This window comes from Syngnathoides biaculeatus, chromosome 3 (assembly GCF_019802595.1).
Source record: "Syngnathoides biaculeatus isolate LvHL_M chromosome 3, ASM1980259v1, whole genome shotgun sequence".
Lineage (NCBI taxonomy): Eukaryota > Metazoa > Chordata > Actinopteri > Syngnathiformes > Syngnathidae > Syngnathoides > Syngnathoides biaculeatus.
The window spans coordinates 16,999,815-17,014,899 of record NC_084642.1 but is presented as its reverse complement, the minus strand read 5'-3'; the positions used below and the strand labels follow the sequence as shown (position 1 = coordinate 17,014,899).

The following is a 15,085-nucleotide window of genomic DNA, read 5'->3' as shown; positions in this document are numbered from 1 at the left end:
CCATAATCCCTGCTATCTCCATAGTGCAATTTCAATTGCATCCCCTTGTAGCATATATTGGCATTGGATAAAACATAATTTATGTAAGAAATACATTTCTTGAACATGAATGTCTCCGTTCACTTCCGGTTTAGTCCAGTAGACCGTTAACGTCAAATTAATTTTCTCTCGAAAAGGTCACCACATCTCTTTTTATATGTATAAAATGTAGTAAAAGGGACAAAAAAAAAAGATATCCCTCTCATAATCTGAAAGGTACATTTTATGAAATAAAAATGCTAGATTACAGAGGATACCTGATGAGACTCAAAACACAACAAAGAGTGGAATTTTATAGACTATTTAATGAAATCTACAAGGACTCAATAGGGAAACACATAGAGGGGCCTTAACACAGAAAGAAAATAACTAAGGGAAAACAACAAGGCCTGACATAGCCGAGTTTTGCTGGACTGAAAATGAGCTGGACCTGTGGCGTGAGTACAAAGTTTGAAATTTGTATGAATCTAATATTTTCCCCAAAAACTATAAGGCACTAATTTTGCACATTCCGGCAACGATTGCGGTGTCCCACTCACAACCGTAGATCCGTGGGTCTTGGCCGTGGTCTGACCCCAGTCTTCTCGGGAAAAATGGAAGCATTTTGGTTGAAGAAAAAGGATCCACAAGAAGAAAACTAAAACAGGTGGAAAAGGGGAAAAGAAGTCCAATCGGGTTGCGCTTGTAATTTTCCTGCCGAATGAACTTGTGGCAGCTTCAGCTTTGGCTCTCTGCTGCATGTGTGAGCAGTACCAGATGCGGGTAGTTGCTTTCTGAGGCTGTTAGGAAAAAAGCAATCGAAGCCACGTGGCCAGCTTTCTCGATCGAAAACGGTGCAGGCTTGGCTGATGTGAGTGTGGTTGCCCTTGGTGGGCTGGAGGACAACAGAAAAAGAGGAAGGTTACCTGAAGCCACCTTGTGGTTGGTGGAATTAGCCAGCCTGGACAGCAGAGAAGCAGGATACAAGAGGAGGGGGAAAAGAGAACGAGAGAAGAGGTGGGAACCAAAAGTTTAATACTCCGGGGCAGGTCTAAGGGACGTAGAGACTGGAGAAAGACTACACACATCAGCTTGAATTAAATCAATAATTGTAACCGATAAAATGGGTTTAAAAAAATCATATATTAACCCAAAACACTCCCGAATTTTTACTCTTACTCCTAGATCAAGGACATAGAATGATTGATTAAACTTTAGTCTTGGCAGATCAATTGCTTATTGTTCAATCCCGCTGTTTGTCTTCAATCAAGACAAAGAGCTCTTGAATCTCCAACTAGACTTGTAAGTTGATACAGACAATGTATACATTTAGAATACTCCTGCAGAGTTCGTGAAATATCACGAGGCCCCATAGCTCAGTGATTAGAGCACTGGTTTGGTAAACCAGGGGTCAAGAATTCATATCTCACTGGGGCCTCTACTTCCCAAGTGGGGTTATGTCAAAAGGGGCATCTGGTGTAAAAACTGTGCCAAACAAAACATGAGTGTTCATATGAGATGTCACACTGTGGCTACACCTAATGGGACAAGCCGAAAGAAACTTACTTTTAGTTCGTGAAATATATCACAACAGACCGCCAAAATGTACCACAAGTGTGCATGTACATAATGCACATGCAGTGAATTGTCTTTAAAGTCCACTAACTACTGAGGCTAAACTTAAATCCTCCCTGACATACAAATACCTTACAGTAGTCTCTTAGTCGAGATGTGACATGTTAACATACTTCCTTGACAACAATTCAAATTTAGACAAGGCTCTGATAACATCTTTCGGAATCTTGGGGTGTTTTTGATAAGTGGGAAGAAATCAGAGTACCGAGAGAAAAAACACGCAGGCAAGCCCAGATTTGAACCCGTGTTCCTCAGAACTGTGAGGCAGATGTGCCACGATGATTGTATATTAAACCATTCCACAATGTTCTTATTGAATAATAATATGATGAAAAAAATGTCCTTGTGGATTTTGTGTGATTGTAATGACTCATTTTACTCAAATCTCAAAGAAACAAATGACTTTGATGACTATAAATGCAGTAAATAAATCATGGCAATCTCCAGAGACCATGTAAATATAGTCATTCGTGGGTGTAAACAGTATATTTCATCAAAGTGTCTTCGATACGTTCTAGGTGCCTTGAGGCTGTGAGATTTCCATCCATCTCACCTTCAATTTTTCCCCGAAAAGTCAAATTCTTGGCCTAAGAGGAGTAATCGTTAAACTGACCTAGATTTGGTTCTTGAATGTGTTCAATTTGGTTAAGAAATGACTTCTGTACGGCAATGAATAATAATAAAAAGTGGTGAGTAGTCAAGCTCTAGCAAAAACATTTCTTAATGTACAGTAACTTTATGGATAAATTGTACTTCTTGAAGTGGTTTTAATGGAATGTAAGTTTTACTTTTGCCTGAGTGTTTCTTTGTGAAGAAGAAATGCTACTTTTATTGCTAAAGTGAGCTACAATTGACCTTTGTGGTATCATGTAAGGATGTACTGTATATCGGTGACTGAAACGCAAAACTCTGCAGGTTTCGCTGATCAGAAAATTTCACTTTGACATAGCAATCTCATCTATCCATCTTTTTTCTGAGCCGCTTATCCTCACAAGGGTTGCGGGAAGTGCTGGAGCCTATCCCAGCTCTCATTGGGAAGGAAGTGGGGTACACCCTGAACTGGATGCCAGCCAATCGCAGGGCACATAGAGACAAACAGCCGCACTCACAATCACACCCAGGGGCAATTTAGAGTGTCCAATTAATGTTGCATATTTTTGTGATCTGGGAGGAAACCGGAATGCCCGGAGAAAACCCACTCAGACACGGGGAGAACATGCAAACACCACACAGGAGGGGCTGGGATTTGAATCCTGGTCTTCAGAACTGTGAGGCCAACGCTCTACAGCTGCTCCACCGTGCCACCTAGCAATAGCATTTTACAGAAAACGTTTTGTTAAGAAAAAGTAAATGTTTTGATTTTCTGTTTTGTGTTTGTTTTTCCTCTATGTTCCCTTGGCTGGCAACCAGTTCAGGTTCTACCCCGCCTCCTGCCCGATGAGAGCTGCTGCGATAGGCTCCAGCACTCTCACGACCCTTGTGAGGATAAGCAGCTAAGATAATGGATGGCTGTGTGGCTATCACCTTGACAATGAGGATTCCGCAAGAAATCAAGTTGTTGCCTTTCACACAAAAATATACTGTATATCCACAGTATCTAGGTTTTCCATCTCATTCATCAGGTATCCCCCTTCACCAACCCAAATTACAAAAGTGAACTTATCTACCCTTCAAGCTTTCATCTAACACCTCAAATTTCATAACCTGTCCGGCACAAAAAAGGTCAATCTGTACTTAAAATGTCTCAGATATCTGCTGGTGAGACACAAGGCTCCTTTTTGACCCACTCATAATTTCATATAATAAGAGCTTTATTTATAACTCCCTACTGGGTCAAACCAAATCTTTGTAGTTACAACCACATGAGTCATTATAAAAAACAACCATGACATGAAAGTTGTATCATCTCTGGAGACTTCTCAGCAAAAAAAAGGAAAAAAAACAGGTTCCAGTAAACATGCACAGATAAACAAGGCGCTAACAAATGTGCGACAGCTTCTGTCAGGGAGTGTGTTGGGTGCACAGCTGACTGTGGGTGACCCCATTCAGCTCGAGGTTTTGCACCGTGCAGCATAATTTCCCATTACTACATGTCACAGCGGCTGCCAAGCATTCCCACGAGAGAAGGAGCGCAACACACACACGCGTAGCGATGATAACCTGTTCACAGCATATAGTTGCCCCCAAAACCGAGGGACTGGCACCCGGCCAATAGCGTTCCCTTTCACGACAACCTTCACCCGCTACCAGACACTTAGTCAGGAGGAAAAATCATCCCCAGAGACGCTGATGAAACACCATGGCATACAAGCAAAGCAGAAAAAGTTTGGGAGTCCCCCGGGGGTAGGGAAATGCTCCTCATCCTCCGCGATGTTACAAAACTGAGTCGAGGCCTCCGGATGAGGGGAAGCGGGCATGCCAGTGTGATTCGTGGCCGTCTTTGTGTCACATGTGCTGTGGTTTCACAAACACTTGCATTCATATGATGATTGGAAAAGCATGAGGGGAGCACGGCAAACCTTTGGAAATACCAGTGTGCCATGTCTATGAGGCATTTAACATGTGACAAAAATCGAAAGCCAAATGCCTCAAACATCTTCCAAAGCAATAGAATTCTTGTTTTGACAAAACTGATAGTGCCCCCAAAATTCTATTGGTTAGAGCTTCAGCCTCACAGTTCTGAGGACGCAGTCCTCAGTTTTAAGCTCAGTTTTAGTGGGACAATGAAACTTCATCATAAACACAACACATTTTGAAAAGGCTTGAGGAGCTTTGGGGTGGTGGGGGGGATTCGTCCCCACTAAAAAAAGCATAGTGACGCCACTGCCCTGCACTTCCACCCACATTCTAAAAACATGCAGGTTTGGTTGATTCAAGATGAGCATGAGTGCCGTTTATGTTTTATAAACCTGTGCTCAACTGGCGACAAGCCTACAGTCAACTCCGTCTTTCACCCAAAGTCAGCGTGGATTTGCTCCAATTCGCTTGAAACCCCAATGAGGACAATAGATAAGGTTCTTCAAGCTAATATGAGAGGGGGGGATAAAACAACAACTAAGAAATTAAAGTGTCACTAAATAGGCCCCCCAAAAATGGCATTTAAATTCGATACAGAACAGAAAAGAGTAATGTTACCAAGCCTGCCAAATTTGAATGAATAAAACAAATTGCAAGGCATATATAATCAGCTTTCAAAACTTGAATAATAAGGGCCACCTCTCAGCTCACAGATGCTGTGGGCGTGTCGAATGGCCGCGCCAAAAGGAGTCAAACATACTGAGGGGATGATAGCTTATGCGACCGCACATTCAAAGGTTCAAAATTGAATGGTTATTGTGGACTATAATCATAAAAGCAAGCACACAAGTCAACTTACCCTGGTTGTTGGTGACATGATGTCACCAACGAACGCGGCACCTGACGATAGCGAGATGGGAGGAGGAAGCCCAGGTAGTTAAGACAGTCAGCACTCCCCCAGTTACTAGTATCGAGTTACCATCGACACTACTGTGTGTTGTCATTGCTGAAAATTTACAAAACTATCCATTGCATCAACAAAGAGATAGTCATGCGCATATACCTTTAAAAATTAAATCTATCACATTTTTGTTTTTTTCAGTTTTTGGGAACTTGAAAAAAAAGCTGTAAAGTGAGCCATTCAGCAAAGATACATTTTTGGGGTTTTGCCATCACTAGCTTACTGAGCATACTGCAGTATTAAAATGAGGCTTCTTTTGGAAGCTAACCACAGCTAACTCACACTTGAGCAGTGTAGCCAAACAAACTAACTCACTTTGTCCTTATGTAGTGGGGGAGGGAACTAAGTATACGCCCCAGTCCTGTGACGTCACCGTTTTTTTTTTGCTCCACCCATAAAATCTGGAAATTTCAAACGGTGAAAACGATGCTTAAACTCTAGTTTACCAATCCAGCACTATATTATGCCTTTGCATGTGTTTTCAGTGCTTCAAACATATTTCATATATTTGAAAAGAAAATGTTAGGTCCCCTTAAAGATCACTTCCATTTGTCATCCATCCAATCATGAATTTTTCAAACTGCATATCCTCACCAGGGTCGCAGGTATGCTGGTACCAACTATCTTTGGGCGAGAAGTGGGGTACACCCTGAACTTGGCGCCAGCCAATTGCAGGGAACATGGAAACAGACAACAGTCGCACTCACAATCACACCTAGGGGCAATTTAGAGTCTCCAATTATTGCATGATTTTGGGATGTGGGAGGAAACTGGAGTGCCCGGAGAAAACACACGCAGGCTCGGGGAGAACATGCACACTCCACACAGGTGGGGCTGGGATTTGAACGCCGGTTCTCAGAACTGTGTGGACAACTGTCTACAGCTGGGCCACCATGCCGCTTATCCTCACATGGGTCACAGTAGAGCTCGAGCCTATCCCAGCAAGCTTCGGGCGAAAGGTGGGCCACACCCTGAACTGGCCACCAGTCAGTCGGAGGGCAGACATTGAGACCATCACTGAGCGGGAATCGAGCCCACGTTGCCCACACCAAAGTCACCCATGTGTACCACTACATCAACAGTCCTTCCATCTGTCATTTGTTTAAAAATTCAGAAATGGTCATTTAAAAGCCAAAGAATTTTTGCCCTTTTAAAATAGTCATTGAAAGTTCTAAAATGAATTGGTTCTACTGCTGAACTTAGTTTCTAGAAGTATCCTAAATCTGATGTGATTTAATAAAAACTCTGCAGGATTCTTTTGACTGACGATCAAATTCAAAGTCATTTGGAGCGTCATTAAAAATTCAAAGCATTCTTGATCTAATGTAGAATAGCAATTCCTAAACATTCCATCCACTACGCCACAAATGATTTTTGTAATCATCCTTTTAGCATGCATTGATTCATTCAAAATATATATTTTTATGAAGTGTCTTTCACGTTTCAGACCATCTGCAAGGCTGTAAGTGAGATTCATGTCTCATGTGTACTGTATTTCTGGTTCTGATATCTTAAGCCCAAAAGACTTTGTGATTGAGAGAGCTTGTTTTGGAGAGTGATGTGCTGGGGGGGGTTGAGGGGGGAGACATTTAAGCGGAATACAGCAGCTGGCGGCAGGTTGTCGCTGTCAGCGAAACACGTCCGACTTGAATAATGGGTCGGGATTGACGATGCCTTTGCAACAACGTGACACCGAGGGATGAATTCTAAGGGGCAAATATGTATCCTATAATGACAATATATTAGTTGTGAAAATGTCACATCCGGCTGTCTATGTTTCCTACTGAAGCTATTGAAGTTGCATTTGTGTTTTTGTCCTTACGTGTACTGAATCTCATTACGAGCCAATCAGATTCTTGTGCTGATAAATTATAAAAAAATAAAAATACTTGAAAGGAAAAAAAACTGGAACAAAAACACAGACTTCTTGCCTGACATTTTGCATGATAACATTTCAGGCCTCACCATTTAGATGAATGGAATTCTTACACAAAACAACAATCTCATAATGTTAGAAGGACAGAATTTGGAGCATTTACCTAAATTGCTATTGTTTTTAACCTTAGCAACCAGAAGCGTATTTTGAATCCAATATAAAATATCTATAGGGTTCTCACTCTGACTTATGATCATCAACATGTATTAAACAACAGGATCTTATATGTCAATTTGGCTACCTCAACAATATTGGCTCGGATGTCATCCAAAATATCCATCCAACCATTTTCTTTGCCACTTATCCTGACAAGGGTCACGGGGAGCGCTGGAGCTGTCAACAGGCAGGAGGCAGGGTACACCCTGAACTGGTTTCCAGCCAATGACAGTGCACATAGAGACAAAAAGCCACACTCACAATCACACCTAGTGGCAATTTTGAGTGTCCAATGTGGAAGGAAACCAGTGTGCCCAGAAGAAACCCATGCAGGCACGGGGAGAACATCCAAACTCCACACAGGCGGGTCCGGGATTGAATACGGGATCTCAGAACTGTGAGGCCAATGCTTTACCAACTGATCCACCGTGCCACCCTGTCAGCTAAAACATTTTGAGTAATTTAAAATTATGAATTGAGCCACTGAACAAGCACAATTTAAAAAAATGTTCACAATTTTATTTTCACCACTAAGTGCATAAATAATTAGAGAAACTGATCCGGTATTACAGTCAGGACTTATGCTGATCAATCAGTCCTTGCTCTCATTATCAAGATGGCTTTGTCCCTAAAAGCAGGCTTGACCACCTAGTAAAAACATCCCAGAAAGTACATTTTAAAGATTGGTAGAAAAGAAAACAGGAAGTAGTGGTTTGGCTTGGGTTTAGAGACTACTAGAAACACAACTACCAAACTCTGGCAAAGACCACAAATTCTATAAATATGAGCAAGCAATTCCTTTGTCATGGCAAATAAATGATCATCAAATTTCAGATGGCGCCCACATTCGGTGGTGAAGCAAAAAACAAAACCAAAAAAATAAACCCCCCCAAAAAACTAATTGAGTCTTTCTACAATACCTGCTTCTGATTGGGGCTTATTTGGGCTAATTCTGCTGTCCAGGGGTCTATTATTTTTGTATCCCTGCAGGGGCCGACCCAAGTGAGTTTTGGGTATTTCTCTTCAGGGCTGTAAGAATATATTTATTTTAATGAGGATGCACGCACTTTCAAAAATGAATGCAATTTTCAGGCATGGTGAATATTGTGGCGCACTTCAGCACAATGCTTTTAATTTATTTTTGTATTTATTTGACATCAATAACAACCAACATGTATTGTTCATCACTCCAGACTGAACATATCATTTAATTGTACAAGCAAATACGGAGTGGGGGTAGCTCTCTTTGCGACTAGATGCTGTAATAAGCAGTATTTCATATCAATATTTAAAATTTCCGAAGCAATTAGACTTCCAAGTTGGCCAAGTTAAATGGACAAAGGCTCGAAAATGAGGGATATGAAGTGTGGCGGTTGTTCAACAGAGGAAGTGGCGGTGTCCTGTGATGAGCAGGTTAAGTGGGGTGCGGACAATTTACTTTTCCATCATTCCAGTGAAAGTCTCGCATATTCTGTTTAAATGGAAAAGTAAAGTGGTTCCAACATGCTTTGATTACTTTCAAAACTTTCTTTCCTAACAGCTTGTTTTCAAAATTGTAGTTTGAGCTCACAATTGCGCCTATGCCGACAGGTAATTATGTTGTGTGTATATGTTTTTAATGACAGCAGCTGTCAGTAAGGTTTTGAACAGATTTGCATCCAGCTGTAATTGATTAGCGCTGAAGTGTATGTATGATTACCAATTTGTTCATCTTAGTGGAAATGATGATGTAAACAAATGCACTAGAAAGGATGTACGTGTATCATTACATTGTAAAACACCTTTTGTCCAAAAGTATGTATTAAGGATGACGTACATTAGAACCTGGATAAAAAGGACCCAATGTAATGGTTATTGAAGTTTGATTGAATCATGTGTCCAAAAATAGTTACAATTTGTCACTTCCAGAATTAGCCACAGTTGGTTACTGGCGTTATGGCTAAATGCAGGCAGACAATGGGACTGACATATTTCCGGGTCACATAGACAATATGACTACAGCCACTTCCAAAAGATTCCCATTCCTACATGTCGGCCATGTTGAATGTGATGCATTGATGTGGCAGACGTGATGGTTACAGGATAGCTATTTTCTATTGTACATTGAGCACTGTCGCCGCTGTACTGAGAGAGAAAGTGGCATCGTGGTGGTAATGTTAACTCTGTCGAGTCTGGACAATGCTGTTTTTGGGAATTTCCTATGGCTTTTTTCGTCAAGCTGTTCACCTATGGCAGCAGACTTGGAATTAGGAAGCACACAAATTTCTTGCAGCCTCCCCCATATGTAGATAGATTTTTTTTTCTCACCATGATAAACAAAGAAGGATTGGAACGAAAGCAAGTGTCTTTTGCAGGGTAAAGATGGAGGATATAAAACAATGAAAGCATTTTTACTGTCAAAAGCACCAAGCAATCAAGAATGTACTACTTGTCACAAGCTAACACTGTCAGATAATGCTCATCTGCGTATCCAACAAACCTCAGTGCATTTTTGCTTACTTTTGGCTATGAAGCAATAGCAGGTGGTGTCACACCCATGGAGTATTCTGCACGATAGTGCCTCTGCATGAAAGAGTTCCAGACAGTGTAGTCCACCAGCCCCTTCAGACCACACAGTAACTAATTTCTAGAGATGTCCCAATTTGGCATTTAATATCGGATAACAGTCGATATGAAGGGAGAAAAAAGATTATGTCAGAGTGTAACTAAAATCTTTGAATCAAGAATTATCACTAAGATAGCGAACTAAGTTGCTAACAAAGTATTAAGGAGTAAGAGTGGTGTTACCCAGTTTTTTTTTTCAAATACAGGTAAGTTTTTAACTTTTAAACATCTAAATGCAAAACGTTTTACATGACCAATGAGGCAAAGAAACAAAACCTGTCCTCTCCAATCACCAACGATGTCCGATACATTTACAAAGCATGCAAAACTCGGGGAAAAAGGCGCTTTTGACTATTGTCCAGTTTAAACACTTAATTGAGGAGCTTCAGCATCACTACGAAATTCCTACCTAACACTACATTCTCGATAAAACTATCATTTAGATCCATTAACAAATTAAAAAATGTATTGCTGCACTTGGAAAAAGCAAATGCTGTTCTGCACCAAATATCGACAGTAAAAAAAAAACTTAAGTGTACTTCAGTTGTATGAAATTATTTACAATGTTTTATAATTGATGTTTTATTTCACATTGTAATTGTTGAATATGTTTATATTTAAGGTAATCATGGTGGTTACTTTTTTTTACAGGCCTTTAGTGGCAAATACTCCCAAAAATGATAAAGGCATCAGAGAGCATCTTTAGTTGTCTTTGTTTTTAATATATGTACAGGAGATTACTAATTGTCGATATTGTTGTAAATTTTAGGCTCATTCCATCAGGTGTGTGTGTCAGTCCCGTGACTTGTTCAGCAGTTTTACAGAGATGGCCTTCTTGGTGTAACCCACATGATTTTTTTTTTAATCTGCGCTTGGGATCAGCAATGGCTGAAACCAGGGCCAAGAATCAGACCCACAATGGCTGCATCATTACACGACGAGTGGATGTTGGTACCTCAACTTCATACAGCATACTGTACATACTGTATTTTACGAAACCGGCACTGACTGAATCATGGCTGCTTGTGCTCTAGATTTTGGCGAGACAGTGACGCCTCGCCTGTTGAGTGTCTTCTCTACATCCTTTCGTCTAGAACAAGCCGTTCCGGGCATAATGCTAGCTGTTCGGTTCACACACAGTTCACTTGACTGCAACATACAGCGGTTGAAATAACTATTCAACACGTCACCATTTTTCTCACTGAATATATTTCCAAAGGTGCTATTTGCTTGAAAATTTCACCAGACGTTGGGATTATCCCAAGTAATACATATATACAAAGAAACGAAAACATCATTGACGTTAAGTTGTGTGTAATAGTGCGTTATGATGCAGGGACAAAGTATTTCGGCAATGGGGTTTTGTGTGTTGAGCGTGCATATAGGAGGTGGAGTACATTATTCAGTTTTCCTTAGTACTAATTGTAGGTCTTTTCGAAGCTAACTACAGGTCAACCTTGGCTCTCGGACAAGTCTTCTTTTTGTTTATATTATTATTCTGTGCATTCCTCTCTGAGAACTCTCGCGAGGAGCACCGATTAAGGTAAATTTATGATGGTATGATTGACTTTCCGTTTGTGTACTACGACGTACTACTGTGATCACCGGGACCTTCAGACGCTTACATATGCACGTGTCACCAATGCCATTGTTATGTTTTGCAACAATTAGTTTGCGATGGTTTTGAGATAGCTCTCTGCTCTTACCCAGCATGAGATGGGTCTTGACTCACACCTTGGCAATGAGGCCTTTTTCTAGGCTATCGATTTGGACTGAATCGGCTGATATTCACTGGGGCTGACAAAGGGATTTGATTTGATATTTGATTATTAATAGATTTTAGGTGGGTTTTTTTGGAACTTCCATGTCTTTTTGCAGCTCCCTTTATTCATGTCTTGAATCATTTTTCCCTGTATCGTTTAATATGATTATACACAACTCGATTTCTGAGCTTATATGTTCTACTTTCTTTGTACATATGGATTACTTGGGCCGTTCCCAATTCATATCAATAGCACCTTTGGAAATTATTTAGTAAGAAAACTGGTCATGTGTTAAATACTTGTTGCAATCGCTGTACATGTCCCGTCAATCATAATACTTCTTGATTTCCCAATGTCAAATCCCCAAACAAAAAGAAGTATGAACAAAACATTATGTGTCATATTTTTTTGAGAAAGGCAATATTTTATTAATGGGAGGCACAGGAACGTCTACAAGGGTTTTATTTCAGTTTCTTGTTCTATTTATAGCATGCACGGAGCCTCCTACGAGCGCACAATGGATGAGGATATTTAGTCTCTCTTTGTATCTGCTCCTCCGATGCTGTGCGGTGAGTCTCCTCTCAGCATCGCAGACGGATTGATAAATAACGCTACTCAAGCAAAGGATTTGCCCCCTGCCATCATTCAGCATGTCTGAGTGGCGCACACCGGCTCCATCACTGACACTAAGTGTTATGATAATGTAATGCCCGGCCAAAATGATGGATGTTAAACAGCGCAACCTGGGCTGACGAGCGCCATGCCCTCTAGTAGCGCGACGTCGACCCCTCCCTCAAACCCCCCACAACTATGAAATAGCTGCAGCGACCTGACAACAAAGACACACTCGTAGTGACTGACTTGAAACATCGTTTTAACGACTGCAGGTGAATAAATGTTGTGCATTTTGTAGACACACACTTTAGATAATAACCATTACATATAAAGCTGGAATTATTGATTGGTCGCGGTATATAAGGATGTGTTCATATTAATTTCATCCATACATCCATCATATAGTTTGGTCATATGGGAGACTTAATGGTATTTAAAGTAATCATTGTCATGGTTTTTTACTGTCCAGTACTTACTCTAATGGCCTCTCATGTGGGGAAGGAGAGCACAGGTGTTGATGTACTTTTCAGCCTTTTATTGAACAGTAAAATAAGCACACTCGCATAGGACCTGCTATCAGCCCCAGCTCACGCCCAAACACTCACATAAGGACTCAATGACATCAACCATAATCACAACAGACCCGTCTCTCAAAGGTACACGCATGTACACAGATACAATATGCAAAGTATTTTAGAAACATTTTGTGCTTTATTTATTTCTTTTTTTTTCGTGGTGAGTGAGGATATGGGCATGGGGGGGGGGGTAAATCTATTTGCACTGTGTTGAAAAACATGTTTAGCTCCATTTAAATGTGTTTTAAGTATATGGAGGTCGTAAAACCATGAAAAAACACATTTTAAAATGATTACTCTACTGTGAAGTTTTCGCCTTTTGTGGGTGAGCCTGGAATATATCGTTCATTATTTATGGTGATTTCCTGAATTTAGAAATACAGTTTGGACATTGTGTCATTTCAACAACAGGTTTTTGTTGAAAAAAAAATATGGATATTTCTAAGACACCCCCAAACTTTTTAATGGTAATGTAAATATACAACGAAAAGTCACTGATGGTGTAGTGGTAAACACGCCCGCCTTTGGTCCGGGCAGCATGGGATTGATTCCCGCTCAGTGATGGAGTCGATAGCTGCGCTGCGACTGGCGACCAGTTTCGGGCGTAGTCCGCCTTTCGCCCAAAGCGAGCTGGGATAGGCTCCAGCTTTCCAGCAACCCTTGTTAGGATAAGCGGCTTGGATAATGACATGACAAATATAAATATACAACAGTGTGTTTTCATGGAAAACAGGAAATTGCCTGGGTAGTGGTTTCAGTGGTTATGGTTATATGAGGTTGCCATTGTTGTTGCCCTGCAGGTGTGTTTCTATCCCACCAACTGGTTTTATGTTTTTAAAAGAAGTACATTATTATTATTATTATCCATCCATTTTCTTCACCGCTTATCCTCACGAGGGTCACGGGGAGGGCTGGAGCCTATCCCAGCTGTCAATGGGGAGGAAGCGGGGTAAACCCTGAACTGGTTGCCACATGGAGACAGACAACAGTCGCACTCACAGTCACACCTATGGGCAATTTAGAGTGTCCAATTAATGTTGCATGTTTTTGGAATGTGGGAGGAAACCGAAGTGCCCGGAGAAAACCCACGCAGGCACGAGGAAAACATGCAAACTCCACACAGCCGGGTTCGGGATTGAACCCGGGACCTCAGAACTGTGAGGCCAACACTTTACCAAGTTACCCACCGTGCCGCCAAATATCGTCATTGTCCAACCTGCTTATCCTCACAACGGTTGCGGGAAACCTGGAGCCTATCCCAGCTAGCTTGGGGCGAAAGGCAGGCTACACCCTGACCTGGTCGCCAGTCAGTCACAGGGCAAATATTGACATCATCACTGAGCGGGAATCGAGCCCACAGTGTTTTATTTGATGGTTTATAATTGAATCATTTTGAAAGTCCACTATGAATAAAGTTGATTTTGCTCCCGTCTAATTGTTTTACAATGCACCTTCTATGTCAGCTATGAGGTTATTACTTAGACAGGTGTAAGTATCATAATTGCTTCCATACAGCTATCCCGCAGTCCCGCCATATGGCTGACTCAGCGGTACAGCATGGGGACATATTAAGGTGGTGGCTGCACAGGTCCCAGAATTTTAGGTGGGGCAGCATTTCAAAAAAACATTTTTAAAAAACATCTAGTAGGTAATTTTAATTAAGTGGTTAGCTTTTTTTCTGAATTACAAATTTGCGAGAGTCACCACAACATTGGCCGTATCATCTCCACTGTCTTTCCATGTTGGCCATGGTTGTAGCTAACGATGTGCTACTCAAGGACTCTTAAATGGAAGAACAAGCTTCTCAAAAACAAGTCTCCACCATTTAGTCTGATCGTGGGAGGCACAGCTGCGTAGCCGTGGCATTCGAGGGCAGCGGTTGCCGGGGGCACCGCATTTTGGGTACTGCAATAGTTCAAAAGAAGAAAAAAATATGCAATGGTCATAAAAAGTACATACATTGATTTTTTTAAAGTATCTGAATTGTACAGTTGTTTAGAGTCTTGACAGCATTGACACCGATTACTTCAAGTGCCCTACTGTTTCCCTTTTAAGAGATTAAGACAGTCCTTCAATGAATGATAATGAAATTTCACAGACACGTACAAATGATATATTGATGCAAGAAATATGTCAAAGGCAAAAAAATTACTGTCTGTATAGGAGGCCCAGTGACATTGGACAGGGCAGCTTGGGTGGCAGACACCCAGGATTCAGAAATATGGACGGCACAACAGCCCAAAGAACAAATTTGAGTGAGGTCCTACAAGGTAAAAAAGAAACAAAAATAGAATAAAATAAAATA

At 41.1% G+C, this 15,085-nt stretch overlaps 1 protein-coding gene across 3 annotated transcripts in view; it reads right to left on the bottom strand.

Moving 5' to 3' along the window:
* Window positions 1-15,085, bottom strand: part of celf6 (CUGBP Elav-like family member 6) — a 194,949-nt gene that overhangs the window by 176,158 nt on the left and 3,706 nt on the right. The gene's annotated exons all lie outside the window — the stretch shown is intronic.